The sequence below is a fragment of the Salvia splendens genome, chromosome 19, assembly GCF_004379255.2.
Source record: "Salvia splendens isolate huo1 chromosome 19, SspV2, whole genome shotgun sequence".
Classification (NCBI taxonomy): domain Eukaryota; kingdom Viridiplantae; phylum Streptophyta; class Magnoliopsida; order Lamiales; family Lamiaceae; genus Salvia; species Salvia splendens.
In genome coordinates, this window is record NC_056050.1 from 7,521,516 (window position 1) to 7,544,624 (window position 23,109).

At 38.6% G+C, this 23,109-nt stretch overlaps 1 pseudogene; it reads right to left on the minus strand.

The window, feature by feature from the left end:
• Window positions 1-87: 87 nt before the first annotated feature.
• On the minus strand, window positions 88-2,467 carry LOC121778953 (annotated as a pseudogene).
• Window positions 2,468-23,109: the final 20,642 nt, after the last annotated feature.

Below are 23,109 nucleotides of genomic sequence, written 5' to 3' on the forward strand. Positions count from 1 at the left end.
GGACTGCTAATTAATGATTATGGGTATGAATACAGAAAGAATACGTAAGATAAGGATAAGAATTGTGTTTGAGAAGGAAGAGTCATGTGAGAGAGAAGACAGATGAGTCCCTATTTTTATAGAAATATATCAAAGTAATAGGTACATTATTGATTTATTTCCTCCAAGATCCAATTTCAGAAGAAATAAAAAACAAGCCTGAAGGGGCACCATATTTTACTATCCTTGTCATTTGACAATAATATACCCTTACCCTCTACTCAAGTGTAGAACTTATCTCCCCTGTAAAAACAACATACAACATGCACTAAGCTCAATATGAATCAAATTTTAACTGATTGCTTCCAAATTGTAGAAGAAACGTACTATCAGAAATCGAACAGAGTGAAATCTAGAATACTACCGGTTCGGGATATGGTTCTGGACGAGCGCCACTACTACCATTCAGGACTACGACTTTTCCACCGGAATCAACATCAACGATAACTGAGTCGCCTTCTTTGATCTCAGATGCAAGCATCTTTTCAGCCATGCTATCCTCCAATAATCTCATAATAGCTCGTCTGAGTGGTCTAGCTCCGTAGCTCGGGTCATATCCTTCATCGACCACCCTATCTCTAAACCTCTCGGTCACATTAAGTTCAATATCCCTACCTTCCAGCATGATATCAGATATCTGCTTCACTTCCAGCTTGGTGAGCTGTCTGAATACAATCATCTCATCCAATTCCAATCTGTTTAAAAACTCTGGCCTGAAATATTGCTTTAGCTCCTCAGTCACAAGGCTCTTGATCCGGTTGTAACTGTTATCCTTCTCATCATAATCCAGATCAAAACCAATACGACGGCCTCCCTTCTCAATTACATTGCTTCCAATATTTGATGTCATGATCAGAATGAGTGTTTTTGAAGTCTACTGTTCTACCTTTACTGTCGGTCAGCCTACCATCTTCGAGTTTGAAGCATCATGTTGAAAACATCAGGATGGGCTTTTTCAATCTCATCAAAAAGCACCACTGTGTAAGGACGACGGCGAACAGCCTCAGTTAGCTGCCCCCCTTCAGTGTAACCAACATATCCAGGAGGTGACCCGATTAGCTTTGAAACAGTGTCTCTCTCCATGAACTCACTCATATCAAGTCGGATCATGGCTTCTTCAGATCCAAAATAATAGGTAGCCAGTGCTTTAGCTAGTTCAGATTTCCCCACACCAGTAGGACCAGAAAAGATGAAGCTAGCGATAGGACGGTTGGGATTTTTTTAGCCCAACACGGGCACAACGAATAGCACGACTAATGGCTTTGACAGCTTCGTCCTGCCCAATAACCCTTGTGTGGAGTGTCTCCTCCATCTTGAGGAGACGATCAGATTCATCAATTGAGACCTTCTCAACAGGGATACCTGTCCAAGCTGAAACAATATGCTGAATGTCAATTTCAGTAACAATAGGGCCTCACTTTCTGCCTTGACCATATCCTTGTTCTTTTCAACAAGGCCAGACATTGGTGCCCTAAGATCCATTTCTGTATCACATAGCTCCCCAGCCTACAAATTTTGATTAAGAGCATATAAAAAGCTCAGGACGCAATACATATATTCTGGTTCTGACATCTTAACTATACAGGACACCTATATCAGCATAGAAATTACGTGCACAACTAAGCTTCTCAAAATCCTGACTTCGAACAGCTTCATTCTTTTCCTTTGTTATCTGCCTGATCTCCTTTTCTAGCTCCTTAGCTTCTTCAGGAAGCTACAAAAAATATAATAATCATAATAACCATAAGGTAAAAAAAAGTTGTGTTAGCTATCAGGTCAGGATCTTACCTTTGCATGTTTCAGTCGGACCCGGGAGCCAGCTTCATCAATCAAATCAATAGCTTTATCAGGCAGAAATCGGTCGCTGCAACATGCAAATAGCAAACAAATATTCATATGAAGGTTGGTGGCAAAATATTCAGGTTATTTAGTAGTTGATTTGGGGTTCATGTTTTGTTCTATTTTTTTGTTAAGATTAGTTCTACTTTATTCTAACACACCATCCATCAAAGAGTTTTTATGTTGATATTCATCAGCTGCTTTAAATGTATGAATACAAATGGGTATAAAATTCCTTTCATTTTGACATTCATAATGTCTGTAAAGAAGATAAACAATACTACAACGTACAACTGTCCAAGGTCAATTGGTGCACAAAAAATACATGTTAAATAATCATTATGATAGACAATTGCCTTAATAATTCACACCTGATATACTGATGGGATAATTGAGCTGCAGCAACTAAAGCTTCATCTGTGTAGTGAAGCTTGTGGTGTATCTCATACCGCTCCCGGAGCCCTTTAAGAATCACAATGGCTTCATCTACAGTAGGTTCAGGAACCCTGACAGGTTGAAACCTCCTTTCTAATGCAGGATCCTTCTCAATGTGCTTTCGGTATTCTTCAAGTGTAGTGGGCACCAATGATTATGTACACAGGTATGAGATAGCCAAAAAGATCGACTATATCAATTTCTTACTGCACTGGATGATAAATATGAGTTAGTAAAGAGAGAGGTGTTGAAGATGGAGCCACTTCCCTCAGCCGAGCAGGCATACAACATAGTGAAGCGGGAGGATGTCCGATCGGAAATCCTTCACCCTACAGACGGAAAACCCCAGGAGACGGAATTGGAGCTGGGTTGTTCACGGCGAGAAGGCCAAATCATCCCACTGCTCTATGCCGCGGCGGCAGTAGCGGAAACGGGGGTGGAACCAGCGGACCTCCGATGAACGAAGAATGGATGAAGATCGGCCCAAATTAGTGTGTACAAACTGTGGAAAACGCAAACACACAAAAGAACAATGCTTAGAACTGGTGGGATATCCTCACTGGTGGGAGTCGAAGCATAAACCGGCGGCTACTCGGCCACCGTGGAGCAAAGGCCACGCCGCCGCCGCTGTTGGAGCGGATGGAGGAACGGCAAGTCTCGCCGCCACTGAGGGCAACCGCGACACGACCGCTCACACTCGGGGCAACGACCAGCTGACCGGCGCACCACCGAGAGCAGCCGGAATGGCCCAATTCGCCGCTGGAGGAACTCAAGGAGATGAGACGAGTGAGGCGGCGGGAGGTAAAGGGGTATTAGGGTTAGGTTTACAACCTAACCCTCAATCTTCCTGTTCTTTACAAAAAATAACCCATCCCAAAAATTCGTTCATTTTTGCCCCAAGTAATTCCCGAAATTCTAAAGTAAACCCCAGAGTGTTTGAAAACTGCAAATCAGCCCCAATTGAATGTATAAATAGTTTTCAAGTCCTAGAAAATTTTGGGACAGCGTGCGCTATGTCTGCCGGATCTGGGAAAATCAATATGTGGATTTTTGATTGTGGGGCTACTGACACGATGACTTATGATGAGTCGGATATTACTGAAATTCATAAACCTCATTTATCTCATATTCAGACTGCTAGTGGGGAATTTACGGTTGTAAAAGGGTCAAAGACTGTGAAGATTTCTCCAACCTTAGAATTATCTAATTGTCTACATGTTCCTTCACTGTCCCATAAATTATTGTCAATCAGTCATGTGACCCGGGAATTAAATTGTACATTACTAATGCAACCGAATTTCTGTTTTCTGCAGGATATCATGACTGGAGAGGTTATTGTGCGTGGCACTGAAAGTAACGGGCTGTACTACATGGATGAGATAGCAAAAAAGGAGCTGTCATGCTAACTCACGGGTCTGCTGATAGGGAAGCTTGGCTTTGGCACAGACGCCTAGGATATCCTTTTCCGGGTTATTTAAAATTGTTATTTCCTAATATTACTCCAAAATCGAATATGTATTGTGAAACTTGTGTTTTGGCTAAAAGCCATAGAAACTCCTATCCTTTGAGTAATTTTCGTACTTAAACCATATTTGATTTGATACATTCTGATGTTTGGGGCCCGCACCAGTAGTTGGGGGACAGGGATTTAAATACTTTCTTATCTTTGTTGATGATTGTACCCGTATGACTTGGGTATACTTTATGAAGCATAAATTTGAAGTTTTCGAACACTTTGCCCACTTCTATCACCTTGTCCAAACACAATATCAAAAACCCATCAAAATCCTTCGATCTGATAATGGGGGGAAGTTTGTCAATTCCAAAATGAAACAGTTCATCCTAGAAAAAGGAATGATACACCAAACCATCTGTGCCCACACCCCAGAACAGAACGGGGTAGCCGAGAGAAAAAACAGAATCCTACTCGAAATGACCCTGGCCATGCTCATAGAATCACATGTTCCAAAGACCTTCTGGCCTGAATCCCTTGCCACTTCCGCCTATCTTCTAAATCGGCTACCCACCCATATCCTGAAATTCCAAACTCCAACCGATACCCTAGCCCTACACACATCTATACCTCCACATCTTTTCCTAGAACCTCGAGTCTTTGGCTGCTCAGTCTTTGTCCATATACCAAAACATGAACGAACAAAGTTATCCCCTTGTGCCATTAAATGTGTGTTTGTGGGGTACGGAGTGAACCAAAAGGGTTATAGATGCTTTGATCCTAAGTCAAATCGTATGTACACGACCATGGATTGTGATTTTCTTGAATCCGAGTACTTCTATACCCATCTTAGCAGTCAGGGGGGAGTGATACTAGGAACAATGTTAGTGACCCACTAAGCTGGGTGTCAATGCCAAGTGTACCAAAAGTGGACTTACCAGAGGAAGCAGTACGTAACTCCGCTGGGTAAGTCTCTGATGTGGTACAGCCTGAAGCGGTAGGTGACACATGTCCTAATATTTACTCTCCGCTTCTGATATCGGATGTAAGTACTCTTGCTCGTGTCAATGAGATTAATGAATCTGACATTGTGGATGAGACTCAGGGGGAGAATGGTGATCAACCTGAAGCAGTTGAAACGGACGATATTGAAGGGATCGACCCCGATACTGGACGATACATCCTACCTCCACGAGTGAACAGAGGAGTACCTCCAAAGAGATACTCTCCAGGGAGAATCAACAGAAAGACGAGATACTCTATTGCGAACTTGGCCAAAGGTCATCTAACTTAAATGGCTCAAGCCTTTGAGGAAGCACTATACGATGAGGAAGAGATCCCACAGTCAGCAGATGAGGCAATGAAGAACAAACATTGGAGGGAGGCCATGAAAAAGGAGATAGATGTCTTGATACGGAATCACACTTGGGACAAGTGTGTACTACCCGAAGGGAAGAAGCCAGTTGGGTGCAGATAGGTGTTCACCATTAAGTAGAGACCGGATGGAAGTATTGAGCGGTATAAAGCTCGGCTGGTGGCCAAAGGGTACACAGTCAGACTTATGGAATAGACTACTCAGAGACTTTTTCTCCAGTAGCCAAGATGGACACGGTCCGAGTACTGCTCTCCATTGCTGCCAATCGAGATTGACCACTATACCAGTTCGATGTCACAAAAGCTTTTCTTCATGGCGAGTTGAAGAAAGAAATATACATGGAGGCACCACCAGGCTTCTCTGATGAGTTCAAGGCAGGTGAAGGATGCAGACTGAGAAAGACTTTGTATGGGCTGAAGCAATCACCGAGGGTTTGGTTCAGTAGGTTTGCAGACGCAATGAAAAACTATAGATACAGACAAAGCAACTCTGATCATACACTTTTTCTGAAAAGGTAAGATGGAAAGACTACCTGTTTAATTGTGTACGTGGATGGCATGATTATCATAGGTGATGATGCGGAGGAAATTAAGAGTTTGAAGGAAAAGCTTTTCAAGGAGTTCGAAATGAAGGATTTAAATGACCTTAAGTACTTCTTGGGAATTGAAGTTCTTCGCTCACCAGAGGGATATTCTTAAGGCAGAAATACATCTTGGACATCCTAGCAGAGACTGGCCTACTAGAGTGTAAACCAGCCGAGACCCCGATTGTTCAAAATCATGGCTTGAAGATACAAGATGGAGCTGAGGAGGAAGATCGAGGGCGGTATCAGCGATTAGTTGGGAGACTCATCTATTTATCTCATACTAGACCTGATATTGCTTATGCCGTAGGGGTGGTAAGTCAATGTATGCATCAACCCCAGGCCGAACATCTAGAAGCTGCACTGAGGATAGTTCGATATTTGAAGGGAACCGTTGGACATGGAATAATATTCAAGAAAAATGGAGGCTTAGAAATCCATGGGTATACTGATGCAGATTGGGCAGGTAATCCAGTGGATAGGAGATCGACCTCGGGCAACTTCACGTTCGTTGGGGGAAACTTGGTAACATGGAAAAGTAAGAAGCAGAAGGTGGTAGCTCTATCTAGTGCAGAGGCAGAATTCAGAAAAATCAAGAGTGGTTTGACTGAGATCATGTGGCTAAGAAAGCTGATGACAAAGATTGACTCTATTCCAAGCAAGAGTCAACTATACTGCGATAACAAAGCGGCCATAAGCATTTCAGAGAATCCAGTACAACATGACCGGACGAAGCACGTCGAAGTGGATAGACATTTCATCAAGGAAAAGATTGAAGAAGGAGTGGTCGAATTTCTATTTATGCGTTCTGAAGATCAATTGGCAGATATACTAACCAAGGCGGTTAGCTCAAGGACTCTTGAAGAGGTTCTTGACAAATTCAGTATCTGGAATCCCACTACTCAATTTGAGGGGGAGTGTTAGAATAAGGAAAGATTTAGGAGAATAAATTAAGGATCAATTCCACACATTAAGGGATTGATCAAATCATGTATTGACTAAGGATGATTTAGTTACCATATGAGGATGATTGTATTCCTATTTAAAAGAACGATTGGAATGAGAATATCATCAAGCCTTACACCAAATATTCCTTAGCCGTTTAACAATTGTTTGGCGGTATTGTTAGGAGCACAGGGTGGACCGAGAGGTTTGTTAATAGTACAATGGGGAGCGCAACATGAATCGGGGTGCACAAATTGTTCGACTATAGCAAAACACATGAACACTTCATGAAAGAGAGAGAAATGTTTGATTTATCATGTAGGATTCAATGCAGTCATGGATCGTAAGATTTTTCGAATATTGAAAGACAATTAATTGGAGGTGAAAATCATAGTATTAAATAATCTTTAGTTTCAAAAGGTAAGGTATTAATTAGTGGAATGACGCTATTAATTAGGTTTTTTTAGAATATTAAAAGGAACATTAGTTAGATGTAATAACAATAAATATGAACTTATCTTCTTTCTTTCCTAGCTCACTAGCGCCCCAACCGCCTCCCCCGGTGCCCTAGCCTCGCCCCGGTTACCTTGGGTCGACGGAATTCGCTCCTTGTGCGCCCAGACACACCCCTAACACTGTTGCTTGGTTAGATGGCATTGTTTGAGCGCAAATTTTTCCCACTTTATGAGAATTCTTGGTCACTTGTCTCAAAGCACAACGCAAATATTTTGTTTTAGTATATTGTGGATATAGTTAGTCAATGGGTTCTTAGCAGAAAATGACCTCGGCATATCAGTTGAAGGCATAAGGTGAGATAAGAGTCCTTGATCACTGGGTGGAAATTTAGTATATTGTGGATATAGTTAGTCAACGGAGTTGATTTCACATGTATGGATCAAACGTGTGGCATGATAATATGTTAATGGTGTGGATTTTCAGGAACAATTTCCTCACTTCAATGGTTCAGCCCTTGAGGCCAAGGCTAGGGATTTTTTTTGGGTGGGGGTGGGCATTTACTATGAGGCAGGTTCTAAAGTATTTACATATGAGGGAAAGAAAAGAAAAGGCAACAAACATACAGAATCTAACAGAAATATTTTATTGCACTATTTTAGTTAGTGAGAAAAGTTTAAAGTTAGGAGGAAATAAAACTTAATTATGGATTAGGATGTCCTAGTTGGTCACTGAGATGAGTTCTAACTCTAATGGCTTGGACATGAATTCCTGGCACTTTTGACTGTAAGTGTAGTAGTGTACTTGCAAACAAAGATCTGGCTTAGATTTTCTCAAATATTCCTGTTACCAGGAAATATGTGCCATTAGCAAGACGAACTGATGAAGATAGGTTGGAGAAAAAGATGTAACAAAGGATTTTGTACCAGTAATACGGGTAGAGGCACCTAAATGCTGCATCCATGACGTATTTAGTTGGGCTAACGTATTTAGTAATGTAAGCTGCAAATGACCTAGAAGCAGCCACCATGAAAGAGTATAATTACAAGCACTTGGTGCACAACAATTTACTGATAGGGAGCACTTAGTGGGTAGTAATTCAGTGATCCAGTCCTCTCAAATTATTTTAATCTTTTTGGCTCAGTCCAGTTTTGCACTGAACCAACAAAAACTTACACTCCTACAATCACCTTAAACATATAACTAAAAGCATATTTTTGACAATTGGAAAAAACCTTTATAGATATTGAAAAAGATATATCGAGATGACTTTAACTCTGAGCTCCAAAATATCAAATGAAAAACAGATAACAAGGCCAGACCTCTTCCTTGGACATGGCACACTTCCTTTTTGGTTTGTGTAGATACTTCAACAGATCGGGCATCATCTTGTGAAGACACAGGCTTACATTTAGAACCAGTATCTGCTAAGACCATAAAGTTAGGGGTTAAATACTCATTGAGTTTATTATATAAAAGACCATAAAGTAAAGTGCTTAGAATATATAAAAGATCATTTATTACAACAATGTCTTCTTTTAGATCTTCAGGAACCACAGTCTTTCTCCTGCTTTTCTTCACAGGAGATATCTTTATCAAAGACCATTAACCTTTTTCAGAGAGGCTCTGTATTCCATTTGGATGCTATCATGTTAGTTGGTTGGTCAAAATCATTGAGTAAAGTTCTTAAAATCTATAAAAGGTTGGTGATTACCATGATATCTACGTTTAAGTCTTCAGCATCAACAGCCTTTTTCCTGCTTTTCTTCACAGGAGATCCCTTTATCAAAGACCCTTTCCCTTTTCCAGAGCGTCTCTGTATTTCCATCAATATGCTATCATATCATGTTTGCAGGTTGGTTTTCGATTTAGAGTTAGTGGCAAATTTATCAATCATGGCTAACAAGAAAAGGACCATAATTGATTAGCAAGGATATCGGAGAGAATTGTAACTACCACATGAATAAAAATGATTTCATCTTACCGGACAGTGGTTTCCTAGGTTAGTAAGAACACTATTATCTCATTGCATTATTATTTATTACATTTACTGCACAAATATTAACAGGGTGGACAAATTAAATGTGGACATGTGGCATAATGGATATTGATCTAAAAGATAACTGCTTGTCTTTTGTCCGCTTATAGGAGATCTATACCAATCCAATAATTTTTAATTAAAACACTTAAAGATACATGCGTGTATTACTGTATTCAGAATCCGATTAAGAGACATCATATTTACTACTTAAAGACCAAAAATGAAAAAAAAATTTAGTTACTGAAATCAAGGTCATTAATTATTACCTTGACAAAGATACCTGTAAGTTGAACCTCGTCCTCCGACAAAACAATTGTTTCTTCACTAGTAGGCTCTAAAGCTTTATTGACAGAGGCTTCTTCATTACTTTTGGACGCTTTCTTCATTTTACTATGCCTTGGAGAAATGGAATCGCTGATATTTTTGCCTACAGACTTGGTCAACAAATCCTTCAACGTTTTGGTTTTTGCTGGATAATTAATGTTCTTCAATAAACAACCAGAAAGGATCATAGCCCTCCTCTGCTTTCTGTAGAGAACGTGGTCTTCGAATTCTTTTTCACCCAATATGCAATTCTTCTGGTTTTTGTTCCTGTTGCCCGTGCATTGCTTTTCCTGCTTCATCAGGATCCTCAAAACAATGAGATGTCATCCCTTGATTTTCATAGTACAGTTTGTTTTTGGAATTTTGAGTTCCATTGCCCTCAATTAAATCAGCTTCTGTTTCTAATCCAGATTTGCCTGGAGTATCTTCTGAGTCCTGCAAAATTAAAAAAACATTGGTGGCAAAAGCAGGTCATCACATTGGCAAAATTAAGATAGAATTACCTGATTCTCTCTTCTCAAATTATTAAGAAGGACCTTAACAAGCACCAATGACAACTTATCATTGTCCACATTATTATGAATGATCGTCATCATAATTTTCTCCATACTTATGAAAACTTCATGAGGATGCTTGAACTAATAAATATAAAACCAAACCCAAACTTCGTAAGGATGTCGGGTTCTAAGATTCAATCGGAACTATCAATAAATTCTTTCCCAGTCCAAAAAACATGAAATTAAAAAGTAAGGCAGGTGAACAGTTTCGTTAGTGCCATAGCTTTTTTTGGACATTTTTCTAGTATCAGAAAGAAATGAAGATATACACTGCCTATTTACTCTACATTTTCTACTATCTCTGGAGTTTAGAACTTCTGATAAATTAAAACTAGAAGGAGAAAAGGAAATCAGCAGTTTTTGAGAGTTTCATGCCATATTGAGAGAATTTCACATGCTATCAAACACTAAAAACCTTACTTGAAATCTAATGTCAGTCCGACTATTGATGTATCAAACCCATAAAAGCAACCATTCTTCGAGCAATTACATTATTTTGCTGGCTAGATTCAAAAAGCAACAATGAAAACGGACAATCTTCACTAGGTTTCGCTACAAGTTGGTGCATCAAATCAAAAAGTCTTATGCCTCAAAACAAATTGACTGGTCTCAGGTGACGTGGCGGCGGCATGTGAACAATGGAATAAGATGAGGGAAGGGTTGCGGCGGCGAGATTCACTGGCGCTCGGGATAATGGATGCCTCATTTTCTGTAGTACCAACTGTTGAGACTCCGCTAACCTTTCAAAATTTGGATTAAATTTGCACTTTTTCTCTTCTTTTTCTTATTGTTTTTCTCGTTGATCGACCAAATTACCACTCAAATTTGAAACCAAATTCTGAAAATTCAATCCTAATTTATGCCGTTCCACTTCAAAGTCCAAACACGCCTCGCCTCCACTCTCTTCCCTTACTCTAGGCCCGCCTCCACCCTCATCCTCCCTCTTCCACGAGCGCCTCCACTCTTCGCCCCCTCCGCCTCTGCCTCCACCCTCCTCTTCCCACTGCCTCTTCGCCACTTCCTCTTCACGTCGCCTCTCCTCTCAAGTCTCAACTCCCCTTTTTCCTCTTTATAAAGATTTTCATGCCAACTCTAACATTGTCAAACTCCTCTTTAATTTCTTTTTCGAATAATACATTTTGTACTTGATAAAAGATGGTGCTTTATTGTTCAGAGCATTAACAATGGGGCGCCCTAAGGCGCGCCCTATGCACCGCCACGTCATCATTTTTATCCTCTTACCCTCTCACCTGCAGTGGGGCGTCCTAAGGGACGCCTTAAGGCGCGCCCTATATGTTTTACTATTATTTAGTTAATTAATTTAAATGTTTTCAAATATATAATGCAAACTAATTAAAAAACACAACGAATAGCTAAAAACCGACGAAGACTGCATTGATTGACAAAAGTTATACGATTCAAGTTGGTTAATCTACGCAATTCCCAACTCCAGCGCAGCTCATCGATCAACCCCTGGAGGTATTCGGCTTTGGCGGGGTCCGTACACTTCTCGAGGGCCTTGTGCGTCTGCAACAACGTCCGCGCCATCGAAGCTCTTGCCAACCCCACATACGCGGTGGCCGTCGGGCTCGGGGTCGGGACTGGCAGCGGCGATGGGGTGGTGGCGGCGGTCGAGGATGATGTCGTCGTCGCCTTCCCCTTGTTCTTCGCAGCCTTGACGCCTATGGAACGCCGGGAGGACATCAGTGTACCGGAATTCCCCTCCTCCGTGTACATCCGGTTGAGGTCCACCGGACGAGTTCCACTTTCGCTGCTCGTGTAACCACCAGCGGCGGTGGTCTTCGTCCTCTTTGTCGCACTGGTGTGCAGAATCCCACCTTGGAACTTCTGCTTGTCCCTCAAGAGCGCTCAGATGCCCAAATGCTTGAAGTCGTCGCCGTACAGGGACTGGTACGACAACAGCGCTATATCGTTCACGTCGCTCAAGCTCTCGCCGCTCCCCTGTTCCCTCGCGCACTTCTCGTACTCCGACGCAAACAGGTTGACTTGCTTCTTCACCTGATCTCAGTGCTTGCGGAGCTGCTCCCGTTGGCGCTTGTACGCGCTCGGCGGCTTCGCCTCATTGTAACGCTCGGCGATGCGCTCCCAGTACGCGAGCTGCTTCTGGTTGTTGGCGAATATCGGGTCTTCCGATATATCCACCCAACACCTCGCCAAGACGAGGGTTTCATCCGGCTGGTAGTTCGTACGGCCGGGGGCGTACTCTTCATTCATTGCCGGAGGTGGCAACTTGTTCGCGAGGTGCCGGATCTGCTTCTTTTTGGCGGGGGCGGCAGCGGCGGATGGGGCGGCGGGTCGGTTTGGAGACGGCTCCATGTCAGACAAACCATACGAATCAGTACTGAATTCGGGATCGTACTGCGTGTTGGCGTCGAACGGCCGATATTCATCGGGTTCTGTACCCGGCCAACGCGCATCACCACTAAACATCGGACTATTGGGACTTGAATCTATTTCGTAGTAAATGTGAGTTTCGAGAGTGGAATCGTGAAATGAAATGTTACAAATGAAGTTGGGGTAGGGGTATTTATACAAATTTTTCGAATTTAGCATTTACAAAAAATAAAAAACGCGTGCCATCATCCGCGGAGCCCACAATGGTGCCCGATGGCGCGGACGATAGGCCATCGTCTGCGCTTCTTCCGCGCCCGAAGCTTAGGGCGTGGGCGTAGGGCGTGCCATCGGGTGGGCACCCACAATGGAGCCATCGGGCGCCCCATTGTGGGTGCTCTTAGATTCCACAATGTGCAATACCCTTTTAATTTACACATGCAACTGGACATGCAATAGCCCTCCCATAGCCTATCCACATCACTAATAACAATTATATAATTTAATTTACAATCGTAGCAACATACGGAATTTAATTTACGAGACAAATACAGGAAAATTGAATAATAATATTAAAATTTATAAAAAAGTACAATAATTTATAAAAAAAGTACATTAATTTAAAAAAAAGTACAATAATTCATACAATTATATAATTTAATTTACAATCGTAGTTGTTCTCCATTTCTCGTTGTTGATCTTGTACAGAAATTAAGATAGAGAGAGTACTCGTTAATACAAGTGGTGCGAATGAAAATGACGTCCAAAGCGCGTATATATAGTGTTTCGAAAAATTTTCAAAAAAAATAAAATTCTGACGCCGGTTTGACGCCGATTCGGGGCCTACAATGGCGCCGTGAGAGTCGGCGTCAGTCCAAGAATCGGCGTAGGCGCCGATTTTGACGCCGGTTTCGCTGACGCCGGCTGCAATGGTTTGGCGTCAGCACTGGCGTCCGCGAAAAATTGGCGTGCCTATGCTGACGCTGCCATTGGAGATGCTCTTAGGTGACGGTGGATTCTTGAATTCAGAGTGGGAAAGTTTGGATTTTAAGGTGTACTCCTATTTGACATTGGGTTTAGGCTTATTTGTAGTCCAAGAATTTAAAAAATGGAATTTTAGCTTTTGGAGATTTGTAGTCTAAGTATTACCAAAATGAAGCTTTCTTCTCCAAATTACACATAGTGGGTAATGCGGGTTCTTGAGTTCGGACTGGGAAAGTTTGTTCCTTGAGGTTAATTGATGTGTAATTGCGATTGAATTTTCAGATTTTGGGTTAAAATTTGATTGGGTAGATCGGGCAATTGATAAATGTTGGGAGGAATGGAGTAAGAAAAAAGAGAGAAAAAAAGATAGAAAATTAAAGATCCCAAAAAATTCACGTTCCTTAATCCTAAATTCTGAAAGGTTGGCGAAATTAACCCTAAATTTCAATTTCGAAAGGTCAGACTGACCGAAATCTCTAGTAAACGAATCGCCATTGATTAATTTATAATTAAAAATACCGTACAATTCATCAACAAAAGAAAGGTCTCGACATGCGTGAAGGTTTATTTATTCTCAGTTCTCAAAAGACAAAAAACTCTCAGGAGTATTCATGATCATAATTCAATTCTAATATCCTAATTCAACATAAAATCCACCAATAGAAACAATTCCAATGCATGGAAACTTTGAATCTACCGAAACATCGATCCCCCGAAAGATTGATCCAAAAAAATAGGCAAGATTGATTTAGGAAAACTTTTGGCATATCTCGACGCAAACAATGTGCTATCTCTCTGATCTCTTCTACTCTGACTTAGAACTTTAAGTATTACTTTAATAATAAAATAATTGGATGTGAAATATTATTATTATTATTATTATTATTATTATTATTATTATTATTATTATTATTATTATTATTGTTGTTGTTGTGTTGGATGATAACACTAAGAAATAAAGTATATAATGATGTAGTAGTTATTTTTTTAGTAACTTGAAAATTTAAAAACTATTTAATAATAAAATAAATGGATGTGAATGTCTATGATTATTTCTTTTGATGGAATAACTAAGAAATTAAGTATATACACATGTAGTCAGTTTTTTAATTTAAAAAATAATTGATAATAAAATAATTGGATTAGAAATATATTATTATTTTGTTGGATGATAACACTAAAAAATTAAGTATATATGCATGTAATCATTATTATAACATGGAATTATAATAAATATTTAATAATAAAATAATTTGATGTGAATGACTATGATTATTTCATTTGACGGTACATAAAGAAATTAAGTATATATGCATGTAGTAAATTTTATAAAATCATTTAATATAAAAAATTGGATGTGAATGTCTATGATTAAATTTTTAGATAATAACACGAAGAAATTAAGTATATATGCATGTAGTTATTTTTATAACTTAGAACTATAAGAATTATTTAATAGTAGAATAACTAGATGTGGAATATATTAGTATTATTTCGTTGGATGATAACACTGTGAAATTAATTATATAACATGTAGTCATTTTTATAACTTGAAATTTTAAAAATTACTAATAATAAAATAATTGGATGTGAAGACTAGCTATGATTATTTTGTTTGATGGTAACACAAAGAAATTAAGTATATATACGTGTAGTTAATTTTATAATTTAGAAAGTATAAATTTATTTAATAATAAATTTATTGGATGTGAATGACTATGATTAAATTGTTGGATTATAACACTTAGAAATTAAGTATATAGGCATGTAGTCATTTACAAAATACTAATATTATTTCTTTGGATGATAATTGATTACACTAAAAATTAAACTAAAAATTTTGTATATGTATGATGCATTCATTTTTATAAGTAGAAAGATTATGCAATTAATGTATGTTATAAATGGAATTGATTGCTAAATCGTTTCCTAGTTGTATAAATATTGATTATGGTAAGCTTAATTTTCTTAAGAGAAATGATTTATAGTAATGTCCATGCCATAATGGGGACTTTATAGTAATTGTATACCAGATTTTATTTTTAGTTAAATTAATATTTTGTATATTTACTTTACTATCCTTTACGTTAAATTGTACTAGTATATTAATCAGATCTAATTAAGGGGTAATTTGTTAACATGGGACCCGTATATTTTTGATGGACAATCTTCATTTTGTTTCTCTACTTTTATTGCATTTATTTATGGGTATATATTTAAATATAAAATATCAGTATAAATTGGTTGTCTTTGTATATTAACATACGTGAGTTTCTAATCAAATTAGTCTTTATAAATTTTAGTGAAAATAATTTAATAAAAAATATTTTTAGAGCATCCACAGCGGAGAGCACAATGTTGTCCGTCCGTGCCAGCGGCACGACATCGCTGTTCGCCGCTGCGCTCTTGCTGCTGGCGGGGCGCTGCTCGATGCATCGAGCATGTCCGTGCCAGAGAGCAGCCGACGTGGCGCGTTCTGATTTGCCACCGGCATTTCCGTTGGAAATTCAATTTTTTTTAAAAAAATCAAAAATAATACCAAAAAATTAAAAAATATATCTTCACAATCCCAAAAAAATGGCCGTTTTTTACCGTTATTTTGTATTTATTTTATTTTATTTTTTTTATCCCCAAAATATCTATAAATACACACATTCATCATCCATTTTTCACATGAAATCATCTCTCATTCATATTTTTTCATACAACTTATCTACACATTCATCTCTCACTCAAACCCACAAATGGATTTCACCCATCTCATTGCGAAAGCGGAGCGCGAAGAACAAGAATACTATGAACAACATCGTGCCGCCTATGAAGCCTATGTCGCAGCAAATACCCCCGCCCCTCCTGCTCAACCAACTAGATCAACTCGCCGCTACATCCATCGTGACCGGGAGGGAGCCAACGAAAGGCTCGTTGCCGACTATTTTTCCGACCAGCCGCAGTTTTCGGAAGATTACTTTCGGCGCCGTTTTCGCATGTCAAAACGCTTGTTTATGCGTATTGTCAATACATTGTCCGCCCGTGTTGAATACTTTCAAACAAGTACAGACGCAGCCGGTCGGCAAAGTCTCTCGGCGTTGCAGAAGTGTACGTGTGACATCTGACAACTTGCTAATTGGCAAACGGCTGACCTCTTCGACGAGTATTTGCATGTCGGTGAGTCCACTAGAATCCTTTGCCTTAAAAATTTTTGCGAGGGCGTTCGTTTAGCTTTCGGGGATGAATTCCTTCGGGCACCCACCACCGATGATTGCCAGCGGTTGTTTCGTCTTCACGAAACAGTCCATGGTTTTCCCGGTATGCTTGGCAGCATTAACTGCATGCATTGGAGGTGGAAGAATTGTCCGACTGCTTGGAGGGGGCAACACTTAGCGGCCACAAAGGCGGCGGCCCAACACTTATCCTTGAAGCGGTCGCCGACTACCGCCTATGGATTTGGCATGCATATTTCGGTGTTGCCGGATCAAACAACGACTTGAACGTGCTCTATTCTTCACCACTCTTCAATGATGTGTTGAATGGTATATCACCGGCGGTCGACTTCACCGTCAACGGATATGAATACCACATGGGTTACTATCTCGCCGATGGTATCTACCCAAGGTGGTCGACTTTCGTGAAGACGATCAGCAACCCGCAAGACCCGAGATGGGTTCTTTTTGCGCAGCGTCAAGAGTCCGCTCGAAAAGACGTCGAAAGAGCTTTTGGGGTCCTTCAAGCCCGATTCAACATTGTGAAGGCCCCGTCTCGGCTGTGGTACGTGAAAAATATCGCCGACATCATGTACACGTGTATTATCTTGCACAACATGATTATAGCCGACGAAGGACCGAGGGCGGCTTGCTTTTATGACGAGGATGAAGTCGGAAGCTCAACCGCGAGGTCTCCCCTACGCTGAGGTGTGCATACGACGGTGGGTGAGAGGATCGAAACAAGACACACAATGCGCGATACCCGAACCCACGTTGAGCTTCAAGAAGACCTTATCAAACACATTTGGGCGAAATTCGGCCACGAGTAGTTGGTTTTTTTAATTTTATGAATTTAATTATGTAATTTTTAATTTTTAGGATTTTAATTATGTACTTTTTAAATTTTAGGATTTTAATTATGTAATTTTTATTTTTTAGGATTCTAATTATGTAATTTTTAATTTTTTTGTAATTTTAATATTATTTCGGTTATTTTTAATGAATTTTAATATTGTGAAAATATTTTTATTTAAATTGAATAATAGAATGGTGGGACCCTTAAGCTTGTCCTTGAAGAAGAGCACGGATGTGACATCCATGACCCAAAACATGCATCATATTTGCATATTTGTGCATTTTATTATGTTTCACACATTTTATTATCCTTCAAATTACAGAGACATTAAATGGACATCATCTAGGGTAGCTTTTTTTCTATTTTGTTACTGAAAAATTAATATAGCTATAAATAATAGTACATAAATTATAAGTTGATTTCACCATGAAATAGTTAATTTGATTCATGCGTGCTCTAAATATGCACATATGTGCTAATTACTTCGGAATTTGATATTCCATACACGTACACGTCTAATACATATATTTGTATTTCATTAAAATTATGGAAAGTGTTTTCTTTTAGTACACATTGATTTTATTATTTTTATAATTATTTTAGAGTTGTACATTGTGGATAATACAAATTAGCTAGCACACGTGTTCCCCTATAGCTACAGTAGTTGTCATCTTAAAATTCTTCAAACAACAAGTGTCATCTAATTAGATAATGTAAAATTAGTTAACTTTTATTTATTTGTTCTGTTTGAGTTCTCAAATTATTAAGTCGGCAAAAACCGAGACTTCTTCATACTACTGCGATATATATACTCTATAGCAATACAGGGGAAAAAAAACTTGGAAGAAAAATAAAGGAAGGAAAATAAAACTAGAAGAGAGGGTCAGAGCTTTTAAACCAGGAGTTAGAATCACAACTTCGGTAAAATTGTCTATCATAAGCAGATGTGTATAAATCACACTTAGTTTTACATGTGTTATGTGGTTGATTGATATATGTTAAATTGGAGTGAATTATTGGATTATTTGGTGTGAAATTGATATGAATATTTGATTGCTGAATTGAATATGTTTGTTTTGATATATTGGATAATTTGATGGAATCGAGACTTCTTCATACTACTGCGATATATATACTCTATAGCAATACATGGGAAAAAAACTTGGAAGAAAAATAAAGGAAGGAAAATAAAACTAGAAGAGAGGGTCGGAGCTTTTAAACCAGGAGTTAGAATCACAACTTCGGTAAAATTGTCTATCATAAGCAGATGTGTATAAATCACACTTTTAGTTTTACATGTGTTATGTGGTTGATTGATATATGTTAAATTGGAGTGAATTATTGGATTATATGGTGTGAAATTGATATGAATATTTGATTGCTGAATTGAACATGTTTGTTTAGATATATTGGATAATTTGATAGAATAAGGTATGAATATGTGATTGGTGCAGTGAATATGATGTTATAAATGAATTATATGATAGAAATATCTAATTGATGTTTTACATATGGTATTGAAAGTACATGAATCATGTGATTAAAGAGGATCTGTGACAGCCTTGTACTGGATCTGAAATTTTAGAGGGACCTATGAGTCCAATTACAGAGAGGCCTTCGGGTCAAATACATAGGACCTATGAGTCCAATTACAGAGGGACCTTCGGGTCATAGAGGAACCCCGTGCAGATACCAGGCTTGACTGTTACAGAATAATAAACTGAATAGAGTGGCATATGCATATGAATATGAAATGGTTTGTTTTTAAATTATGTTATATATTGCTTCTGATTATATGTATTGATAAAAGAATATGCTTGATGCTTGTATCATGTGAGATTAAAGGTGGAAATTTATATATACTGAGTTGTAGCTCATATAAACCACTAAATTTTTCAGGAATAAGATAGCAGTAAAGTTTTGACTGGCGTGGGTCATAGGAACTCAACGTGTTATCAGGTTCGGCGGCTGACGCATATTGGCAACCTTCTCCTCCTCATCATTTTGCATGTAGATAAATGTATAGTATATATAGTGGTGAGAGAGTTCCACTACTTTATAGGATATTTTGAAATATGTATCAGATAAGTGTTGGTTTGAACTTATATAATATGAGTGTTCTATGAATTAGACACGTGTATTGATTGCTCTTATGATAAGGGATTTATTTATTATAGGAGTATACTTAGAGGGGTTGAGGTGTGACAGTTTAGGTGGTATCAGAGCAGGGATAAGGATCCCGCTGGGACATTGCATCCATGCATTGCATATGATACGTATTGGTTATAAGTATCATTTGCATTAGTATTATCATGAACACGTGTCACCGAGGAGAGAAGGGTCAGCCGTCCTGCATCATCAATTAATTATAGAAACATCTCAGAAACATATTGCATCATATGGTGATTTCCAGTAAATACATGGACCAATGATGAGTCAAAGAGGTAGAAACATTAAATAACACCGAAAAATGGAATTGTTGACTTTATGAGACTACTGATCCGGCCGAGGACGATATATGGTTGAAAAGGATAGAACACGTGTTCAATAAGATGAGTTGTATGTCAGATGAGCGTTTTGATTACACAATATCTCTTCTTTGAAACAATACTTACTATTGGTGAGAAACAGTCCCACAAGCTATTATACAATCTTTGGTACTAAGTTCAGACGATTTTCCTAGAGATTTTCCTAGAGAGTTTAATGATAAATTTATGCAAGAAGTGTATTGTGATGATGAAGTAAAGAGATATTCTGTCTTTAAACAAGAACTATGTATGTTGTTGATTATGAGATGGCATTGTTTCAGTATACACGGTTTATCTAGACTGCGTGGTGCGAGTTAATTCAGTTGAGCTGCCAGCGGATATTGATTCCCTTGTTCATACACAAATTTGATATTATCATGAGTATAGATTGGTTGTCTCTTCATTGAACTAAGGTAGCTTATCATGTAAAAAATTGATAATATAATCATCGAGACGAGATCGAGTGATATTTAATGGTATCGATAAATTGCAACTTGTCTTATACTAGCTACATCGGCTTTTCGATTTATTCAAAGTGGAGATTTGCCTGGATTAGCACCTGATCAAGAGACAGAATTCACTATTGAGTTACTACCAGGTACTACATCTATTTCTATTCATCCATATCAAATGTCTTTATTAGAGTTTCAAGAGTTGAATAAATAGTTACAAGAGTTGTCAGACAAGAGATAAGTATGACTCAATGTTTTACTTTGGAGAGCACCAATATTATTTTTGAAGAAGAAAGACGACACACTGCGACATTATATACACTATTGAAAGTCGAATCAGGTGACTGTGAAGAATAAATATCTATTACCGAGAATAGAAGACTTATTTGATCAATTTCAAGGTATGCAACTGTTTTCGAGTACTGATTTTCGATCAAGATACCATCAGTTGAAGATAGCTAAAGAGAATATTGCAGAGACACCATTTTAAACTCAATACAACCATTATGAGTTTTGGTTATGCCTTTCAAATTAACTATTGAACCTACAATTATTTATGACATTGATGAACAAAGTCTCTCAACCATTCCTGGATCACTTAGTGCTTATTTTTATTGACTTACTAGTATATTCACGAAATACAAATGAGTATGTTAATCACTTGTAGTCATTATTTCAAGGTCTGCGAGATAAACAGCTTTATGCAAGATTGAGTAAATTTGAGATTTAGCTAGACCATGTGGGATTATTGGGACACATGGTATCGGGCTGAAGAATAGAAATGGATATACAGAATATTGAAGTATTTGTCAACTGAAAATGATTCTCGATTATGGTTGAATTGATGAAGATGTTATTACGGAAAAGTTCTTCTCTTATATGGAGTGAAGCATGTCAAAACAGTTTTGATTAGTTGAATCATTGATTGACTATGTCACCTATATTGGTTATTTCCACAGGTACATGACATTATGTTATCTACAGTGATGCTTTGCAATAGGAATTTGGTTATCTTTTGATGCAAAATGGAAAGTTTACTACTTATGCGTCATAACAATCACGGGTACATGAAGTTTCTTATTATGTTCATGAATTAAAATTAGTAGCACTATTTTGCTTAGGGGTGTCAAAACGGGTAGCGGGTATTAGGTACCCGCACACCCAACCCGTTACCCGTCGGGTATCGGGTACCCGCTACCCGACATAAGCGGGAATGGGTTCGGGTACGGGTATTGAGTTTCAGGGTTTTGCGGGTATCGGGTATACCCGCTACCCGAACAGGTATACCCGCTACCCGCTTATATACCCGTTTAAATATAAATATTGTATTAAAATTTTTAATTAATATCCACGCCGCCACACACAGGATTAACTCTGATTCTATGAAGTCTTTTGTGACAAAAGTTTAGAGAATATAAATCAAAAGTTTTGTCCATTACCCTAAATTAATATCCGCCGCCCCCGCCACCCGCGAAGAAGGTAAGGGCTCAAGTCAATAACTTCCAGATTGCTGCCAATTCCTAAGAAACTGCGTTAATAATTTTGAGAGCAGATTTATTCAAACTTCTCAAACTGATAACTGATATTGGATTTATTCATTAGCTAATCAGATTAGAGATGACTTGATATATAATTGTGCAAAGTCAGTCAAATCAAAAATTATATTTTATTGCAGCTAAATGAAATTACATAAGTATATGTGCTTGTTTTTAGCTAAGTTAGTCAAAGTGGATATTTTATTTTATTTCCAGTGCTAGACACTTTTAGTTACAAATTGTCTACGCTCTACAGTTTGTGACACTCATTTTTGCACTACCAGGAAATATTGCATGTGTCTACAATTTTTTTTTAGGATGAGCAATATTATTACGGATGGCAATCAACAAGTTAAGGACGATGAAATACTTAAGGATATTGAAGATAAAGAAGAAGCAAGAACAGAAGCTCCAAGTCCATCGAGAAAAAGAAAAAGAGGTAAGGTGCCATCCAAGCGGAAATCAACATCTGTGCATTGGAACAACTACGACAAAATGATGGTTGAAGAAGGTAATCCCCCTGTTGCAAGAACGAAAGCAAAATGCAAGGAATGTGGAACTTTGATCGCTGCAGACGCATGGAATGGGACAAATGGCTTGAAGAACCACACAATTTCTTGTTTAAAGAAGAAAGCTGATGCCGAAGTTGGTAGTGGTCAGACTACTTTGGCATATTCCGTGGATGGTCAAAGTAGAGCATTGACTACTTGGAAGTTTGATCAGAAGAAGTTCAGACTAGGACTTTGCAAGATGATCCTTCTCGATGAGCTCCCATTCTTATTTGTTGAGCGAGAAGGATTTCAGAGTTTCATGCGGCTTGTTTGTCCATAGTTTCAAATACCTTCAAGACAAACGATAAGGATGGATTGTGTGCAATTGTTTCTCGAGGAGAAACAAAGTTTGGTTAAATTGTTTCAGAAAAGAGGCATGGGAAGAGTGTCTATCACGACAGACTGTTGGACTTCGGTGAATAACAACAACTTCATTTGAGTCACTGCACACTACATTGGGAAAGATTGGGTACTGCACAAGAAGATAATAAGCTTTTCTCAGATTGACAGCCACAAGGGAGCTGACATAGGTGCTACTATAGTGAAAACATTGACAGAGTGGGGTGTGAATCATTTATTCTCTTGCACTTTGGATAATGCATCACAA